Genomic DNA, 17,399 nt, shown 5'->3' with positions numbered 1-17,399 from the left:
ACTCAGATGAATAAAAGGATGAAGATTCCTTGTGTTCAGCATTTTTAATAGATTAATTCAATTTTTAGAATGGCAAAAACAAGGCAAAAAGATCAAGTCAAGAATAAGTTATCCATAGTTTGAGGCTGGATTTATGTACATCACATTATACTTGCTAGACAACACTGTAGTCTCTAAAAAAAGTACTTTCTCCATTTCTGTATGTGCATTAATCTCATTTGCAACACATTTGAACGATCAGCCTTCATCTTTAATGGTTGCTTTTTGAAAAATAGAACAGTGATCTCAACAGCAATTTACCCATGCTGCAAGTGACACATTCAATCTGTCCTTTCTAAACAAATACATAATGCATTTAAATAAGTAATCCTAGACCACACTGTTAGTCAGCACTGGAATATAATTTATCAGCACCCATTTCCAGTTTAATTTGCAAAAATAATTAATCATATGATGAAATTACAATTATATAAAGAAGAAACTATGTCATTATCTGTCAAAAGTAGTGCTAGACATATCTCTTACTCATCTTTGGATATGCAAGATTCTGAAAAAACTTATAAAATCAGACTTACATGTAACATGACCTTTTCTAAAGTGAGCAATTAATGTTCAAATCAGGCAAAGAGAGAGATGTATTTTTGAAGACTAAGACAATTAAGTAGAATTTTTGCACTGCTCCCCAAGTATGTGGTAAAAAGTAAATGGCTACATAAAATGCACATGGCAAACAACAATTTGGAAAAAAATCTGATGTATTTTGATTGCATAAGTAGCAACAGAATATTTCCTACAAATGACAATGGTGAATTTATCTGCCAGCACTAGCACTGGGGACATAAGATGAAGGATAAAAAATATAACGCATTACAGAATATTAAGGTTTAGAATATTTTGAAAGTTTTTGGTCAAATCCTGTAAACAAGAGATTTGCTTTAGTGGAATCAAGATTCCACATGAGGGAATAAAAATCAACAATCACTTTGAACCCCTTAGTCACACTAATCTTTACATAGAATCAGATTATTTGCTAATATTACCCAAGCTTACCTGTACTGTTACACAGTAGGCAGTACCTCATGTTTACAGAAAGTCAGTTACCTTTAACAAGGGTTCACTCAAGTGTTCCTCACAACGTGAGGCATGAAAAGTTATTAGAACAGTGGGAGCTGTTCACCAATTAGCAGGATTAGGTAGGCCTTTATTTCTTAAACAGGAAAGTGAATATTAAGTAACCAAAACAATCTAGTTTTCAACGCAGTCACAGAAACTAAGTTGAATACGAGGTTGAACAGTAGGGAATTCAGAAGATAAAACCGCCAGATGACTTATGTACCACATTACCAGAATTAGATGAACAAAACTAATCAAAATGTGCTCTATCAATCACCAGAAATTCCTGCCCAGATTCAAAATACTGCAAGACATCGCAACCCTGAAATTGAAGACATTTAATATCACAAGAAGAAACAACAATTTTGTATTTTCTGATAAAGTAAGTAATTTCCATCTTCCACATTCAGGTTTCATTGTTTCAGAGAAAAGGGAGAACGACAGAAGCCACTTCCTTATATTGGGTCTGGAGAAAAGGGAGAAGAGAGAGGAAACTCTCTGGTTCACTAAATAATATGGTGCAAACCAGCAAGATCAACAGGGGTCAAGACAAGACTCTTGTCCAAGGGGAACTGACTCCTAGTTTGTTAGCATCACAGAGGACATCCTTCAAAACTTACTTCTGCAAGTTCCTAACTTCATGGTCACCCCTATCTTGTCATACCTCTCTTCCACAGATTTATCACCCTCTAGCTTAAGGTAACTTAAGTTCTAATGATGATACTACTTTTCATTCAGCTTAGACCACAGAGTCTTGTCTTTATACAGTAAGAAATTAATTACTGTTCAGTAAAACATTACAGTCTACAAAAAGCATCTGCCTAAATATAAGAAGCCCGCATCTGGTTACAGAGTCAAGAGAAAAGGAAAGTACAATTACCTTACAAATTCTGTAGGATGGAGAAAATGTCTAATTCACAAGTATTTGCTTTCTTCTTTCTCACAAAACAAGAAGTAATCCCTAAATGAGCCATATTTCATTGAAAATTACTTTGCATACCTCTCAAGTATATTTACTTTGCATAATCTTCACGATTATACTGACATCAGTAACAACAATCAGGTCTCACAAAAATAATGCCTCAAAAGGGATATTAAACAATTAAACAATCAGTATAAAAAAGTACTTAATTTTAAAGTATATTATTCTGGTATTATTCCTTGATTATAGGCATATAGTGAAAACATAAGTCTACACCCCTACAGCCTTTGAAATGCAGTCCTGGACATTTTATTGTAGAAACATGGGTCCCCATCACTCAGATTAAACAAAACCCTTCCAAAAATTTTGTACCTAGTTTGTAAATCAGCTAGAATAAGACAGGCACTGGAGTAAGGCTGTTCATCAGTTTACCCAATATTTCAGGCACACTGGCCAGCACGTTGCTCTTAAAACGGAGCCCATTCTTGAGAAGCTGGTTTACTCACATCAGTAAAAAAACAAAATCCCTCATCAGAATACAGCCAAATAAACTCAAACCCACATAAGCTTTCTAGTTACTTCATGGTGTAGTATGGGGCACAGGGTTCTGCAGCTATGCTTAAGTACATATTCCATTAGCGCCTTCTGGTCAAGACAACTGTAACACTACAAGGCTCTACCAAGAGATTCTTATCGCAGATGGAGCTCCACCCTTTCACATATTTCACACAACTGAGAGAGGGAATGCAAACAAAATATTGCTGACAGTAATTGTAAATACGTAAGAAAAGTTGTATTATGAGTTTCCTTCTTTACATAAGAATAGACTGGAACAAGTAGACTGGTACTTGGGACTTATTTTTCCCCACTTTGTGGCAAAAAAACCTGCTATGGTTTACTTCTGGCAAGTTAGCCATCACCTTTATTATAAAAATGTAAGACAATTTTGTTCAAAAGACACTTCAAGATTTTTATCTTAAAATACAGTTCCATACATGCAAAATACTGGAAGCAGATTCACCAATTTTCAGTAAATTTATTTCAAGGTTACTATTCACGTAAACAATTACAGAAAGCTAGAATTATTTTCTAAATGCATCAGTATGATGCAAGACTAGCACATATTTTTGCTTTGTCTAATGGAAAGACCATTTAGGCTGTATAAAATGCTAGTGATGGAAGTGTCAATCATTCAAACAACCAAATAGCTTTTTTCCTCCAAATTACGCTTTCAGAAGATTTTCATAGCTACTTAACCTCAGTCCCTCACTACTTGTGAGTTGTTAATTGTCTTAAAGGTTCCTCCTCTCACTCGTGTCCAGTAAATCTTTATCTCCAGCTACTGGGAATGTTCCGAGATTCACAGGTCTGTGTATTTCTCCAGACTCTCTGAACCTGAACTTCAGACACTGAAATCTAGCATGTACAGTCTTCCACCAACACTTGAATACTGTTTAATACATCAACCCCAGCCAGGTCAACTGTCATCTGAAGAACACTTAGAAGCCTACAGCCTGCAGGCTGTAATTCAGGAAGCTCCTTTCTCCATGTAAGACAAGAACCTGCCTCCACAGCCAGTCCTTTAAAGAAAGACTTTCTCCCATTTCAGTTCATTATACTCCACATCTAGCAGAAAGAGCTACTTCAACAGTACTATCAGGTGCCTTTTAGAGCCAAATCCCCCTAGACAACAGGTAAGTGAAGGCTGAGAAGGCTGAGCAGGGAACTGACAAAAATTAACTGGGATGCATATGCCCCGGTGGGACAAAGTAACACATTATATTGCAAACAGCAATGGCTAGTAAGTGGCAGGTAATTACAAAATATTTCTTAACGTGACAGTTAGGATGCAACTAACCTGCTAACTTGGGACTATATTCTATTCTTGGTGTCACTGGTTAGCTGAAGAGTTTAGTAAATCATTCTCTTTCCAGCTGCTTATTGTCGTCCTTGTTGAAAGACAGTGTCACACCTTCCAAATCTACTGCCTGTTTGCTTGTATGATAATACACCCCTGGCCTGTTTGAGTAAGAAAGAAAAGTTGTGTCAGAAGAGCTATATTCCTACTGGTTAAACTAACCCAGCTTATTTTTACACTAGTGGGTAAGAAATTGCTTATGTTATGGATCTTCAGGAAAACAGGAGTGCTAGTAACCTGTGTCAGTACAGGTGGAACTAGAACAAGACATGCATCTAGACTTAAAAGTTAAGTTTCAGAAGGCTACATAGCTTTTGCTTTTTCTTTTGCTTAAAGGTGCATATAAAGCTACTTGCTACTCCAGTATTAGTCTGAGTATTGCCAGTTTTAAAATGGGAAAAGAAATACCCCTTTGCTTCAGAGGAATGTTCTGAAGATCAGCGCGTTGATATTTAAAAACCTTTTGTACATCTGTGCTAAGCACCACAAAGGCCTCTAAAATTAACAGTTCTGTCTTCATTCTGTGCTAAGGACAGAGAGCAGAAATAGCACTTAATTGTCTTCAAAAGATGAAAAAAATATAAATAATAGCTTTGCACTAAACATATATAAACTTTTAATTAATACATTTTGATATATTAAAACACATACACAAACAACCATAAGTTGCTAATTTTAAAAAACTGCAAGTGGCTGCAATTTCTTAATATTAGGAGTAATTTCCTATTAATCTTGACAAAGCTATTTCAGATAAGTTCTTTGTGATTATAAGGCACCTTGGACTAAACCACAATGGGCTAAACAATCTGAACTAAACTACAAATATAGCGCATGGTGAAAAATGGTATATACACTGAAGACAGACATTTGGGTTACTATTTTCTGAATATTCTAAGTTTCCAGAGCATTCTAAGAGCACAACGTAAAAATGGATGGAGAGAGTGTGTGCTGATTAATTACGTACATCTCTGTTCCTATTTGAACTGTACATACAAGTTACCCTGTGAATAAATTGCAGTACACACTTACATAATATGCTAATGTGAAGTGTTGAAAAAAATGCTTGCTGTTAGCTAGAAGCATGACAGAGTGATTTGAATGCAAGTAAGAAGTAGTTAATACTGAATACTGTCTCTGTAAACTGATTTTGATGGATTTAGCGCCATCATTTATAAACCAAGAGACTAAACATGAAGTGCAATTAGGATACTGAATGTCTTCAGTACCAAATCCCTTGTGAATTCCTACATGAAATATGGAAGCTGTCACTCAAAATGAATAAATACTGCATTTTAGTATTTTATAAAAACAACAGGTTTTTCTCCGCTGTTCTCTATTAATCCAAATTTTGGAAACATTCCATCTCCTGGTTCCTTGCAAGTATCCAGAACAGTGAATATAAGGCTGGGCAGCTGAAACTGAAGTCTGCTTTTAACTCTGATCCAGACTTTCATTCTCCCTTTGGGTGAGTCCAGCTGTATCCAAGGTGAAACTGGGAATGCTTCCCATTTTTGGATTTAAGTGTTTGCCTTGACTATGTAACAGGAGGAAACTGCGTGGGCACTATCACCTGGAAGTATCACAGGCAGAAAACCCAGTCATGCAGGATGGAAACAATGTCATACAGTGCAGGTACAGCCTTGAACAATTCGTTTTAGACAAAACCCTTGCTAAATTCTAAAGCCTCTTTATTTAGTGAGGAAAAAATAAAATCAACAGGTTAAGGACTAAAATTAAATAATCACTATAGCCATGAACTATAAACTGCTGTAACGTTATTCGAGGTCTATTATCCAGTGCCAAGTAACACACAGATAGCTAGTTAGAAACCATGGCTAAACGAGTTATTACTGCATCAGCCATATTTTATGTGCCCGCTGACGTGTCAGAAAGCTACATGCAATATACAGGCTTTCACCAAAACAATGTAAAAATACATGTTCTGACCTTCTCAAAAATCTCATGTTTGCACTCTGCCTGCACAAGTAGAATGCCTCAAAATGCATGTACTCAAACCTTTCCTCTGTGATGCTGCCTCACAGGGCCTCGAAAGTTCTTTAAAAGAGAAAGGTCATAAATTCTGTTTTATTATGTAAGCACAAGATTGAAAATTCCTCTGTTGTACACCTTCTACAGTATTAAAAAATACAGATAATGGTAAGGTAGAATTGACTGTATGAACTGAAAAATTTCTAAAGATGTTTGCAAATAAGTGTCCTACACTACTGTGATTTTTTCTTTTGTATCTCAGGGCCAGAAGAGACTTTACTTTAAATTACTCATTAATAGCAGCAGTTTTTTTATTTTTGTAAAGCCATTTCTCTCAATGCAGAAAACTGTGAGATGGGCTCCCTCTAGAGTCTTAACTCTTCCACAAACTTTGAATCATAAAAGATTGCATAGGTCATTTATGTGTGCCAACATCTTAGTTCCCTTCCAAAAAAAAAGTTCTGAGATACCACTAGTGGAAAAAAACCTTCACGTTCCCAGTTAAATAGGTTTATGTGTTTGACAGATCAATGAAATTCTTAATACAGTGCACTAACTTGCTTTTCTCTGTATCACAAGATCCAAATTAATTTTAAGATATTTTAAAAACCTGAAGCTAAACTTAGAAGTGGAATCTTCTATGTGTATATTTTGAAAAAAAATTTAGATGAATGCATTATGCATATGTAAAAACATCCCTTTCACCTGAACACCTCTCAAAGTTCTTTCAGTAATTCAAGTAGAACTCACAGCAACCTAGAGTTTGATCTTGTTTGATTCAGGTCAGTGAATGCTTTCCCCCGATATGAGCATAAGAACATGCAAAAAGATTATTAGCTCCACAGCAACTAGTGAAAAGCATAAAATGTGTGGGTGGACAACTTCTGTCATCAACTAGTGAAGTATTTATTATAACTCATACCCATGGAAGACACATTATTGTATTCCACCAGAAGACAGTAATGGTGGAGGGAGGATGGTGAGTAACAGAACAAGACTGGGCTGCGTCTTCGTTCCTGCACCAAATATACCAGGGAAGAAAAGCTGAAGCAGCATCAATGGGTGAGTAGGCTGAACCAGGAAAAACACTGGCATTGTTAGTTTTTCTTCCCTCAGCAAAGGGAAATCATATTGTGAATCTCAGGATACAGTCCCTGACAGATTTCCATGAGCAGCTCCATGCAAATCTATAGCACTTCTTTCTCCACCTAACACAAACTGCAGTGATGAATCCTAGGGACAAGGAATACAGCAATTTTACAACAATAAGCTGTTTCATTTAATTTTCTATAAACTGTTAAAACAAAAAAACAAATGAAAAAAACCCTTTTGAATATATAAAACCAAGTGTAAATATAGCACCTCCCCAGCCTTGTGTTTTTACGTTCTTTTCTTTCCCACTCATGGGGAAAGAAAACACATGACTTTGCCTTCAGAAAAACGTATTATATTGTAGATGTGGCAGCCTTTTTAGAACAGATTACTTCCTTATAAATCTTGACAATTACAATGATGTAATTAACACAGCTGCACATATATGTTACAACAAAATAAACATGTGGATTAAAATCTGTCACTGACAGAGATACTACAAATCATAAATGCTTCCCTCGCTTCCTAATGCTATGATTCATGTTCTTGTTTCGCTCTACAGTTCCAGAGCTCAATCTCATATTGTACTTAAAAAAAAAAAATTAAAAAAAAATCATCATATCACTAGGTTAAGATGGCTATTGTTTTCTTCAGAACAGTTAAGAATAGTTTTCAGGGGTTTTTTTCCCCCACTGCAGATTGTCATTTCCCTTTGCAATTATCATTCCCTTTGCAAGGTACTAGATTCATTGCTAGGTCTGATATCACAGTCATCCTCTGCAGAGTCTGTCAAGGAAAAGATGCAATGAGCAAAGAGTCTGACACCTTAACTGTCTCACTCTTCCTTAAATTCTAAGGATGCACATGGAGAGCTGTCTGTACAACCTCTTAAAAAACAGTGGCACCGCTTAGAAGAATACGTTGAATGGCATCATGCAATCGCTTAGGCTTTTGATACATATATGCCAGAGTTCAGTCAGTTCATAGGACTACAGGTTTAAAGAGCAACAATATTATAGAAAAGTTTCTCATTTTAAAAAATCACCTTGTAATAGTAAGTAAGCATCAAGACAAATAGAAATAAATGCATTATGTCACAGTTTATGCTTCAGTGCAAAATCACACGTGTAATTACATCACACAGATTTTCATTACTAATGCAGTTAAGACTTCCTTCTAGATCTACCTATTAATAAAACAAGCTAGCATCTGTTATAATGGGTGGGGAAGGATTGTCAAATGTTACATACAACATCATATACATTTTTGAACACAAAATTAATTCAGGACCTTCTACAAAGCTCACTCTACCTTGAATTCATCTTAGCTTCCTTTCTCCTTTCCCAGGTCCTACAGCTCTCCACAAGCTCAGTAAAATATTTTTGCGGGTTTTGGAGGAGGGGGGTAGCATGCTTGGAAGGTAAGTTTTTGAAAAATAATCTAAGGAATGTATCGCTATCACGTTTGTTCAGGGAGAATCCCTTTTGGTCAATCCATATTTTATTTAAAAGGCATTCAGTCAACGTTCGTCCCAAACCTGAATACACTGTGTCCCACAATACACCATCAGAAAGCATAGTAATATTTAGTCTGTGATTAAAATAATTTTATGACAACATCCTACAAAAAATATGCTCAAACATGAATAAATTAAGCAGTTACTCTAAACCACTTGTCAACTGATTTCCTTAGGAAATTAGCAGTCACAGAAGCCAATCCACTATCCTATCTCCAGCAAGATAACTTTGCAGCTCCAAGGTGTTCCTGCAGCTAGTCCAGCAGACTGTTTGGCCTGGGGCTGAGCTGAGTCTAGGCATTCAATATTCCTAACCCAAAAGCAAGGCAGCACACTTTGGGGGGCTCTGATTTGTGAGGTAGACAGGATGGCCTCAAAGCAGAGAGATCTGAGCCTTAAATTGCTGCATCCTACTTGAGACAACCCCCATGTTTTCTCCGTTCCTCGGAGGCAACAGTTAAAAATAGTCCTTTCAGCTGAGCCTGGTACCTTCTGATCCAGTGCTCTTCCTAACACTACTACTGCTAATCCATCCCGCTACTGAGATCAACGCGATCACACAGGCACAGCTCCTCTGCACTGCAGTCCATTTCAGACAAGTGCCTGCAGTCAAATATCCTTGACTTTACCAGCTGCAGCCCAGACTGTAGTAGGGAACCATGTCCAGGTGGAACCTCAGCCTACGTGGGACCCAGGTACCCCACCAGGGTACCCCAGGGGGCAAGGCCACGCACAGTGGCAATACCCTTCTCCAACAAAACTGGGATATGCCGACATCTCAGATCTGCCACTTTTGCAGGACAGGACCGAGCTCCTCGAGTGCTGGCCCACAGATGCCCACACCTGCCATCCCCCAGCACAGCTTCCACTACAGCACTGGCTGAATACTGGTATCAAAGTTGTTTACTCTAAAAGCAACTACAAAGCTCTTAGTAAATATCGCATTTTTGAACAAATGCCAAGCAGTTAAAAACTGCTTACATATTTACAACAAATATCAAAGACAGTCAGTGTGGAAGCATGTTGATTTGCCAACTATGTATGAATGCTAGTTTACATAACAAAAATGATTCACGGTAACTTTGGCTTACACCACATTCTGATAAATTCTTGGATCGTGTCAATACATTAGGGTATTTCTACAGCTGTTAGAACTATTACCTTCATTGTACACACTTAAGTTCTGCAGACATTCACACATAGAAACATCCTTTTTGTTTTTTTAAAGTATAATGCACTTCAGTGCAGTCATGGGTTGTGGGGGTTTTTTTGAACAAATGCACATGAATGCAAAGTGCCTACAGAAGTGAGACCATGTGTGCTAAACAGTTTCCTCTTACTTTGAAAAGTATTTCTTTAATTAATAGCCCTAATACTTTATAATTTCCTTATAAGAAATCACATACTATTAAAACGTTTCACATTAAACATAAATTGAGGACAAAGTTAAAATCAAACATAAGTTTGGGGTTTTTTTCTTAATTCAAATACCACTTGGTAAAGAAGTTGAAATAATCTGAGATTCCCAGCATTACGAAGAGGACACCATGATAATACTCCACGAGTTCAATAAAACTACACCAGTTCACACCACAGAGAAAGCAGTTTTCTGTTCAGGATCCAGTCCAGCAACCAGACTGGGAATTTAAAACACTCTGTGTTTTGATTCTAGCACATACCTTTACTGCAAGAGTCTCAAGTGCAAACTGTCTAAATTGACAGATGCTTTAAAAAGCTAGTGTTAGTTAGAAATCTTCAATTATTAATTATTAATAAAGTGAAACATAATAATTTAAGCATAGAAGTTAAAACTATATGATGATTCAGAGCATGAATTAGGAATCTATTTATGGATCATGAATTTTAACAGGAGCAAAGGGAACAATTTTAAAGGAATATAGATAAAAATAATTCCATTAACAACAGTTTCAAATTAATAAGCCAAGTTTAGTTGCTTATCATTCCTCAGGTTCATTAAGGCTGTCTGAATGTAAATCAGAAGAAATTTAAAATAATATATCAGGTTTATCCATCAGGCTTTTTAAACATTTTCTTTTCATCAAAAATTAGAAATACAAGGTGAATAAATGGACAATGCAAACAAATCAGTTTTAAATTCTCTGTACTATCTCAAAGGCTTAAACTGCAGCACCTTGTACAGTCTGATGTATAAACAATGATATATGTTGTACCAGTGGAAATGAATGTTTTTTCTTGCAATGCCGCCATCAGAAATCAAACTAAGCATGACAGCTAATACATAAACCCCACCTTATGTTAAGACAACTACAATATAGGTAGAAAAGGTCATGTTAATACAGCCTGTAAGGGTATGCAATGTGATGTTCCAGTTATTCTAGAACATGCTCATAATGAATAAACCTCCACCTACTTGCAAAGTGGAAGGGGCAGTGTTGTCACTGCAAAAGACAGCAGTCAAACACCTGTTCCATTCTTCAGGAGTAAAATACTAAATAAAACCAAAGGGATTACTTATGTGCCCAAAGGGAAGATGATTCTAAGTCTCAGTGACAACAGAACAGTTGTGCTTCTAATCTGCAAACAAGCTGCCACACAGTTTACTCCTACTGTGTATGAGAGTATGTAGAGATTTGATGAAGACCTATGGTTTCCACTACAAGCTGCATGTTACAGTTCAGGTTAGAAGAAATGCAACAGCCCTAAGGAAATACTGAGACACAAGAATACAACTGTGACAGACTTGTATGCTGACAAGGGGAGGTACCCTGCATTAAAGAGCACCACACAGCCCCATCACAAACCCCTCGCTCTGAAAAGGATTTACAAGAATAATGCTTATGATGTCAAGGGAACTATTTCTGTGAATAAATGTTCATCAGTGAAAGTTCAGAACCTAATCCATTAATATGAAAAATACTGACCTTAAAATAACCAATGCAATATGACCCCAGCATTCACTTTCACTGCCTCCAACAAGCATGGTTTGATATCCTCTAGCCTAAAAACGGCCAACTCTGCCTACTCCAACCCAATTTGCCTAATCACTGAGTCTTCTTTCTCTTGTTTGACTTTTAGTCCAGGCAGCTAAGTTTGGACTAAAGAGTCTACAGGGAATAACTGCACTCTCTGAAGAGCACAACACCCAGGCAAGAAGCCACAAATGGAGAGTGGAAAACCTGGGCTTCAGCCTGGAGCTAATACTTCAGCCGCAGATAAACACACACTAGCAGACAATGTTGAGGAGCAAGAAAGCTGTGCACTGAAGGGACAAAGCAGTACAAATACAGACTTGTCTCATTTCATCCTAATTCGTATCATCAGCTTAAAGTCAAACAATTTGATTTGCTGTTCACAGGCCATAGCCATAGTAAGTAGTTTTGTAAAGATGCGAAATCTTAGTACTGTAGTAAGAATGCTTTGGTTTATTGCCAAACCATGTCAGACAGCTTAGAAATGCTGAAAAGGGGCCAGTGCAGCATGCAAAGTGGCAGTAAGTCAGCAGAATTAGAGTAGGATGCTAAAAATCTGAAACCCCCAAAGGGAAGTTTAAATGATAAATAAGAAGAAGCAAGCCCATCTTGCATATAGACTAAATACTGTGAACATTAAGAAAGACCAAACAAATGGAAGCATTTTTGGTTTTGGTTTTTTTCTCTGTACATTGACAGATGACTGCCATCACTATTCTCTTCAAAGTGACACATCCACTATAATTTTTGAAAGTTTCTGCTTTGGTTTTAGACTGAAGAGCTGTGCTGTTGCTGTTCTTGTTCTTTAATAAAAACTCCTTCAAGGATACTAGGAACTGAATCATCAATATTTAAAACATCAAATATTGAAATACTCAGCCAGCTCCACCATCTGCTACACTGTGGTGGTTTGCATGCCCCCCTGTATGTGAAGTCTCACTTCAGGAGATGTGGAGCTCTTTAAGAATCAGGCAAGTTTATGGATGCATTGTATACAAATTAGCCACACTTGTCCTTAAATTATTACTGAATTAGGAAAAATTGTAAAGCCATGACAGAGTAGGGGAAGACAGGAGTTTTGGAATAAAGTCTGTCAACATTTTTAACCTTTTAGTGGACTACAGTGAAGCCATCTAAACATCTCTTCAGCTGTCTGCAAATCCTATAAAATACTGCAATTCAAAGCTTATTTCTACAAAACAGTTTATCCTGTTTAGACTTACAAAAGCATCAGTGTTAACACTTCATGTTCTTATAACAATGTCTGTAGATATTAAACTGCATTAAAACAGGTATAAAGATTTCTTGGAGGCATTAGGAAACAAAATGAGGTACAAATCTGTGGAACGTACAAGGGAAAAAAACACTTTGTAACACCATAATCGAGAGTTCAAACGATCAACAACGCACAGATCAAGTCAGATAGAAAGTACATTTTTGTGTTCAAGATCTGTAAAGAAACCCTTAAACCGTGAAGTATACATTACAGGAAATTTCTGCCCCCACAGTCATACCTCATTTTATCTCCTCATCTTTTCTAAACTGTCAGAAACTCTCCTTCTGACAAGCACCTTGCAAACAGCATTTCAATTGCACCAGTGAATCTCCAAATACACTTGAAAGTTACAGTCAAATAATGCTCTGCCTGTTCATAAAACACTCCATTTACAGAAGATTTTGAAAGTTTGCTAACAAGGCTATGGAATTCCTAGTGGGCTCCTCTGAATGTTTAGGGTTTAGTTTGGATTTGGCAGGTACCTTTCATTTGCGGAAGGGCTCCCCAGGAATTCTGCCACTGGGAATGACTGAAGAGTATCCTTTCTGCTCACACCCCTCCTCCCACCAGCTCCACAAAACATGATTTCATGTTGATTCTTCAGCAGTCTGCAGCAGAAATTAGTTTGCAGACACCATGGCCTGAAAGAGCTATATCCTATGACACTTGCAGCTATTAAGTATCAATGAAATAGTTTGCAAGAAAACCCCCAGCTGACAATTGGAAAAAAGTAAAACCCAGTTCCTCCTAAATTAACCGCCATGCGTCATACAGAAGCCTTTGAACTGCCACAGTCTGATTTAGCTTTTGATCTGCTTTAAACTGCTTGAGTTAAAAAACTTAAATGACAAAATCGATAAGTTAAAGTTCAAAATGTGCTAAACTGAACAGAATTTCCACTCAAAATCCCCTTCATTAACAATTATTGCATATTTCACAGCAGGAAAAAAAACCCTAAGTCCTTAGGAAAGCTGAATGCTAATTTTAAAGCAATCAAAAATGCATAGATCTTTTAAATTACAAGAAATGGCTCTGTAACATCTTGACTATTTAAACAGAAACAGATGGTTTACATGGCTTTACTGCTTAATTAAACATTTTACATGTTCTATAAAATGGTTATCTGATGACATTCTTTCCAGTTGGCTTTACAAATATAAATTTGCAAAGTAATTTTATGTATGCGCCATATTAACCAGAAAATTAATTAGAATATTCATATCCAGTACTAACTTAACAGACTAGTTTCTGTTTTCTAATACATGTGAAAAATCTAACTGTCCACCTCTTTCTTATTTCTTCTTCATGATAATTCTAACACTTCTTCATAATTCTACTGGATTCCTTTACTTCAAACAGTCGTAACTTAAAAGCCAATATTTTAGATTTTTCCTTCTTATCCCCTTTACAAAAAACAAAAATAGTGAAAACAGGAAAAATAAGATGGAATTTATTTTACGAAGATCTTAAAACCAACTCCAAACAAGATATAGGTATGGATGCTACTATGATAGTAAGATACAGCTACTGATGAGCATGAAAGATTTGAGAGTGACAATAATGAAGAAGGTTTGAAGAAATTGCTTAGAATTCATGTCATGAAAGACAGACAACTGTGGAAAGGTATGCTGTCCCCGGAGGAAATAAAATCAGGTTACATGGTTCCACAAAGCCACAATCACATGTTGGAAGAAAAAGAGGGATGCAAACAAAACATTGAGCATAGCGGGTAAAGTTTTCACAAAAACTTTACTGAGTACAAATTTGATGTGTTAATTCTAGCAAAAGGAAGGGTATCACAATTATTATTTATAGTTACTGGCATGACTTTTTAAAGCCAATTCAAAACAAATGTAGTAAAAGGTAGAAACAGGCAAACAACAATATAATCACTGAGTCAGGGGCTTGTTTAACTGTGTGACTACTATAGACAAACTTATAGAATGAACTTCATTCTTTTCTTACAGCTTATAGTTTAAATTGGTGAGAAAAGGTAACACATTCATTCTGTGCACAAATGGCCCTGCTCGGTTACACTTCAGTACAATCCTTACGTAAGCAGATGACAAATGTCTGTCACAAAGTGAAGCATGAAGTTGCTTTTAAGCGACTTGTGAGTCACGTAAAGTCACTAGGGTCACAGTCATTACAGCCTCCACCCAAAATCAAAAGCTCTAGGCACTAGAGCATGTTATACATTTTAAGCTACAACAGCATTTCCTGGTTCTTTCTGGGCATTTATTCAGCACTCTACAGCTCAGAATTCCACAAAACTTTGGGGGCCTCGTATGCTCCTCTTGACCCAACACAAGCCCACATGAATGAGCAGGGGAGCAAACCAAACCATTAACAAATACGCTTTAATTGAAGAAATACAGCCATGTCATTGCACAGTTCTTTATATACAACCAGTACAGTGTAGAAAGAGAAATAACCTTATTTTCATCTAGACATGCAGACATGTATTTTGACTAAAAATAGCAGTTTAAAAAAAAACCCAGAAACATTTTAGTGAGTAAATCAGAACATCAACTTCAAAAAACCTGCAGTAATATGCTAAAACTAGGATAGTTCCTAAAGTGATCAGAACCTGTAAGATTATAAAACAGTGTCTGCTCCCCATCTCCTTTAACACTCAATTAGACATTCAAAACCACTGACAAAAAGAAAGCAGAAAAACTCATGAAGCTCCATACCATTAGGAGTCAAAACCAAATACCTTAGTGAATATTTTTAGACATGCATTGTTTTCAAAAACAGAACAGTAACATAAATTAAGTTAAAGCTATTATTAACATTTTAATCATGCCTGAAGACCAAGAAATGTCTAGCCCTATATTCTTTTAGCTAAACAAGAGAGCTTTTACACTTTCCTACAATACATCATGCATTACCTTCTAACTACATATGAGAGAGAACTGATTTTGCTTACCTAGCAGTTGCTTATATTCCTCTAAGTGAAGCCTGGGCTGAAAAAGAGGAAGAAACACCTGATGGTTAGTTACACCAAACTGACTTAAGACTGACACACTTCATATGTTTTAGGATGCATTCTTTCCTTAATACACCTGAAAGCCCTTATATATCCTCATGTGCTAAATTAACATTTAACGATTGCAAGGCAATATCCCCACCCTATCTGAAAGATCCCAAGTCACTGAATAGGCACATAAAGAGATAAATATTGCAGCAAAAGGTCAGTCCTGTAAAAATTCTCATTAAATTCTGAAAATTGAAAATTAAAAACAAAGGAACCATCCACTGACCTCCTTTGTCACGTAACTGTTAGGAAGGAAATATAAATGGTTCAGTAGATAGGTTTTTCACCATTAGTTTGACAGATGTCTTTATTTCTGATTTCTGAGGTATGCTCCACTGGAGTGTAGTATCTTTGTCTTTGTTAACTAAAAATTCACAGTGGAAACATATGTTCAGATAGCCAAGACTAAGAAGCAAACACATAAAGCATGAATCGATTCTCTTTCAACAATGAGCTTTAGGTGCTTCTATGTCAGTTTGACATTGGCTGAAGTATCTTAACTCGAGTTTGGTTTTGTCTATGTAAACAAGAGTAAGCTCAGAGAGTGAACCGTAAGACTATTTGACGTTATTTCAGACAAAGCAAGGGCATGGAGGGGCAAACTGCAAGAAATTCTGGATTACAGGCATTGCAATATAATCTAGAATCTTTGAAACAGAAAATTCTTGCAAAGACTTCTGGCAATGTATACGTATTTGAGAACCTGCTTTCCAGGCCCGGTTCATAAAACCAAGTATGTTTTTTCTCCACAAACAGTAATAACTGGTAGCAAGCTCAATTGTTCCTAACCATACTTGAACTTTTAGAAGAAATCCACCCCATCCCCCAAAACACCCCGTCACTTCCCAGTCCCTTCATAACAGGACAGGACATAGCCCCACCTCAGTGAGGACCAGCACCCGACCTGAATCATGCGTTGTGTGATACTTGCTCCACGGTTCCCTGCCCAGCAGGAAGAGCTGTGTGCAGCGGGAAGCCTTCGGGGGAACGTGTAAGGCCTGATTGTGTTCAGAGATTTAGGCCGCTGTGGACGTGTATCAAAAAAGCAAGTGATGGGCTGCAGGGCGACCACCACTGTCCCTCTGCCAGCCCTCGGGAGCCGCTTCCCTCCACTACCTGCCTCGCTGAGGCGAGGGCACCTGCCCCGGCTGTAGGCAGCGTCCCTGAGGAAACGGGCCCCTTCGCTGTCTCGTCTACAAAGACCTGTGAGGCATCTCCGGCCAGGGCTCAGGGCACAGCCCGAGGAGCCCGGGGTGGGCTCTCCTCAGCAGCCGCAGCGCGCCGCTCTCTTCCTCCTGCACTCGCATCTCCTCACGCTCAGCCTCCCGACCCGCCAGCCGCTCCTCAGGGACGCGGCTGAGCCCTCCCGCCTGGCGGCGGCCCGCGGACCCCGCCACGGTGCCGCCCACCGCACCTCACACCCGGCCGCGGGCGGCGGGAGCGCGGGCTGCCAAGGGCAGAGGGCGGGCCCGGCTGTGGGAGGGGCCGGAGCGCCCCGGCAGGGAGCGGCCGGGAGCAGCCGAGCCCCCCGCCCGAGGCGGGCGCGGCGGCCACGTCAGCCCCGGAGCCGCCCCGCCCGCCT

At 38.0% G+C, this 17,399-nt stretch overlaps 1 protein-coding gene across 6 annotated transcripts in view; it reads right to left on the bottom strand.

Moving 5' to 3' along the window:
* The window catches only part of PDE1A (phosphodiesterase 1A), a 259,717-nt gene that overhangs the window by 241,541 nt on the left and 777 nt on the right, over positions 1-17,399 (bottom strand). For 4 of the 6 annotated variants that reach the window (XR_008733659.1, XM_055719272.1, XM_055719268.1 and 1 more), the window contains exon 2: positions 15,710-15,746. The gene's annotated coding sequence lies outside the window, so the exon portion shown is untranslated. Of the gene's footprint in view, positions 1-15,709; positions 15,747-16,698; positions 17,172-17,399 lie in introns of those variants that run through there. The other 2 variants (XM_027810585.2, XM_027810584.2) reach the window with 2 other exon arrangements.

Source organism: Falco cherrug, chromosome 8, assembly GCF_023634085.1.
Source record: "Falco cherrug isolate bFalChe1 chromosome 8, bFalChe1.pri, whole genome shotgun sequence".
NCBI lineage: Eukaryota > Metazoa > Chordata > Aves > Falconiformes > Falconidae > Falco > Falco cherrug.
Note: the sequence above shows the minus strand (reverse complement) of the source record. Positions and strands in the feature narration are given on the sequence as shown.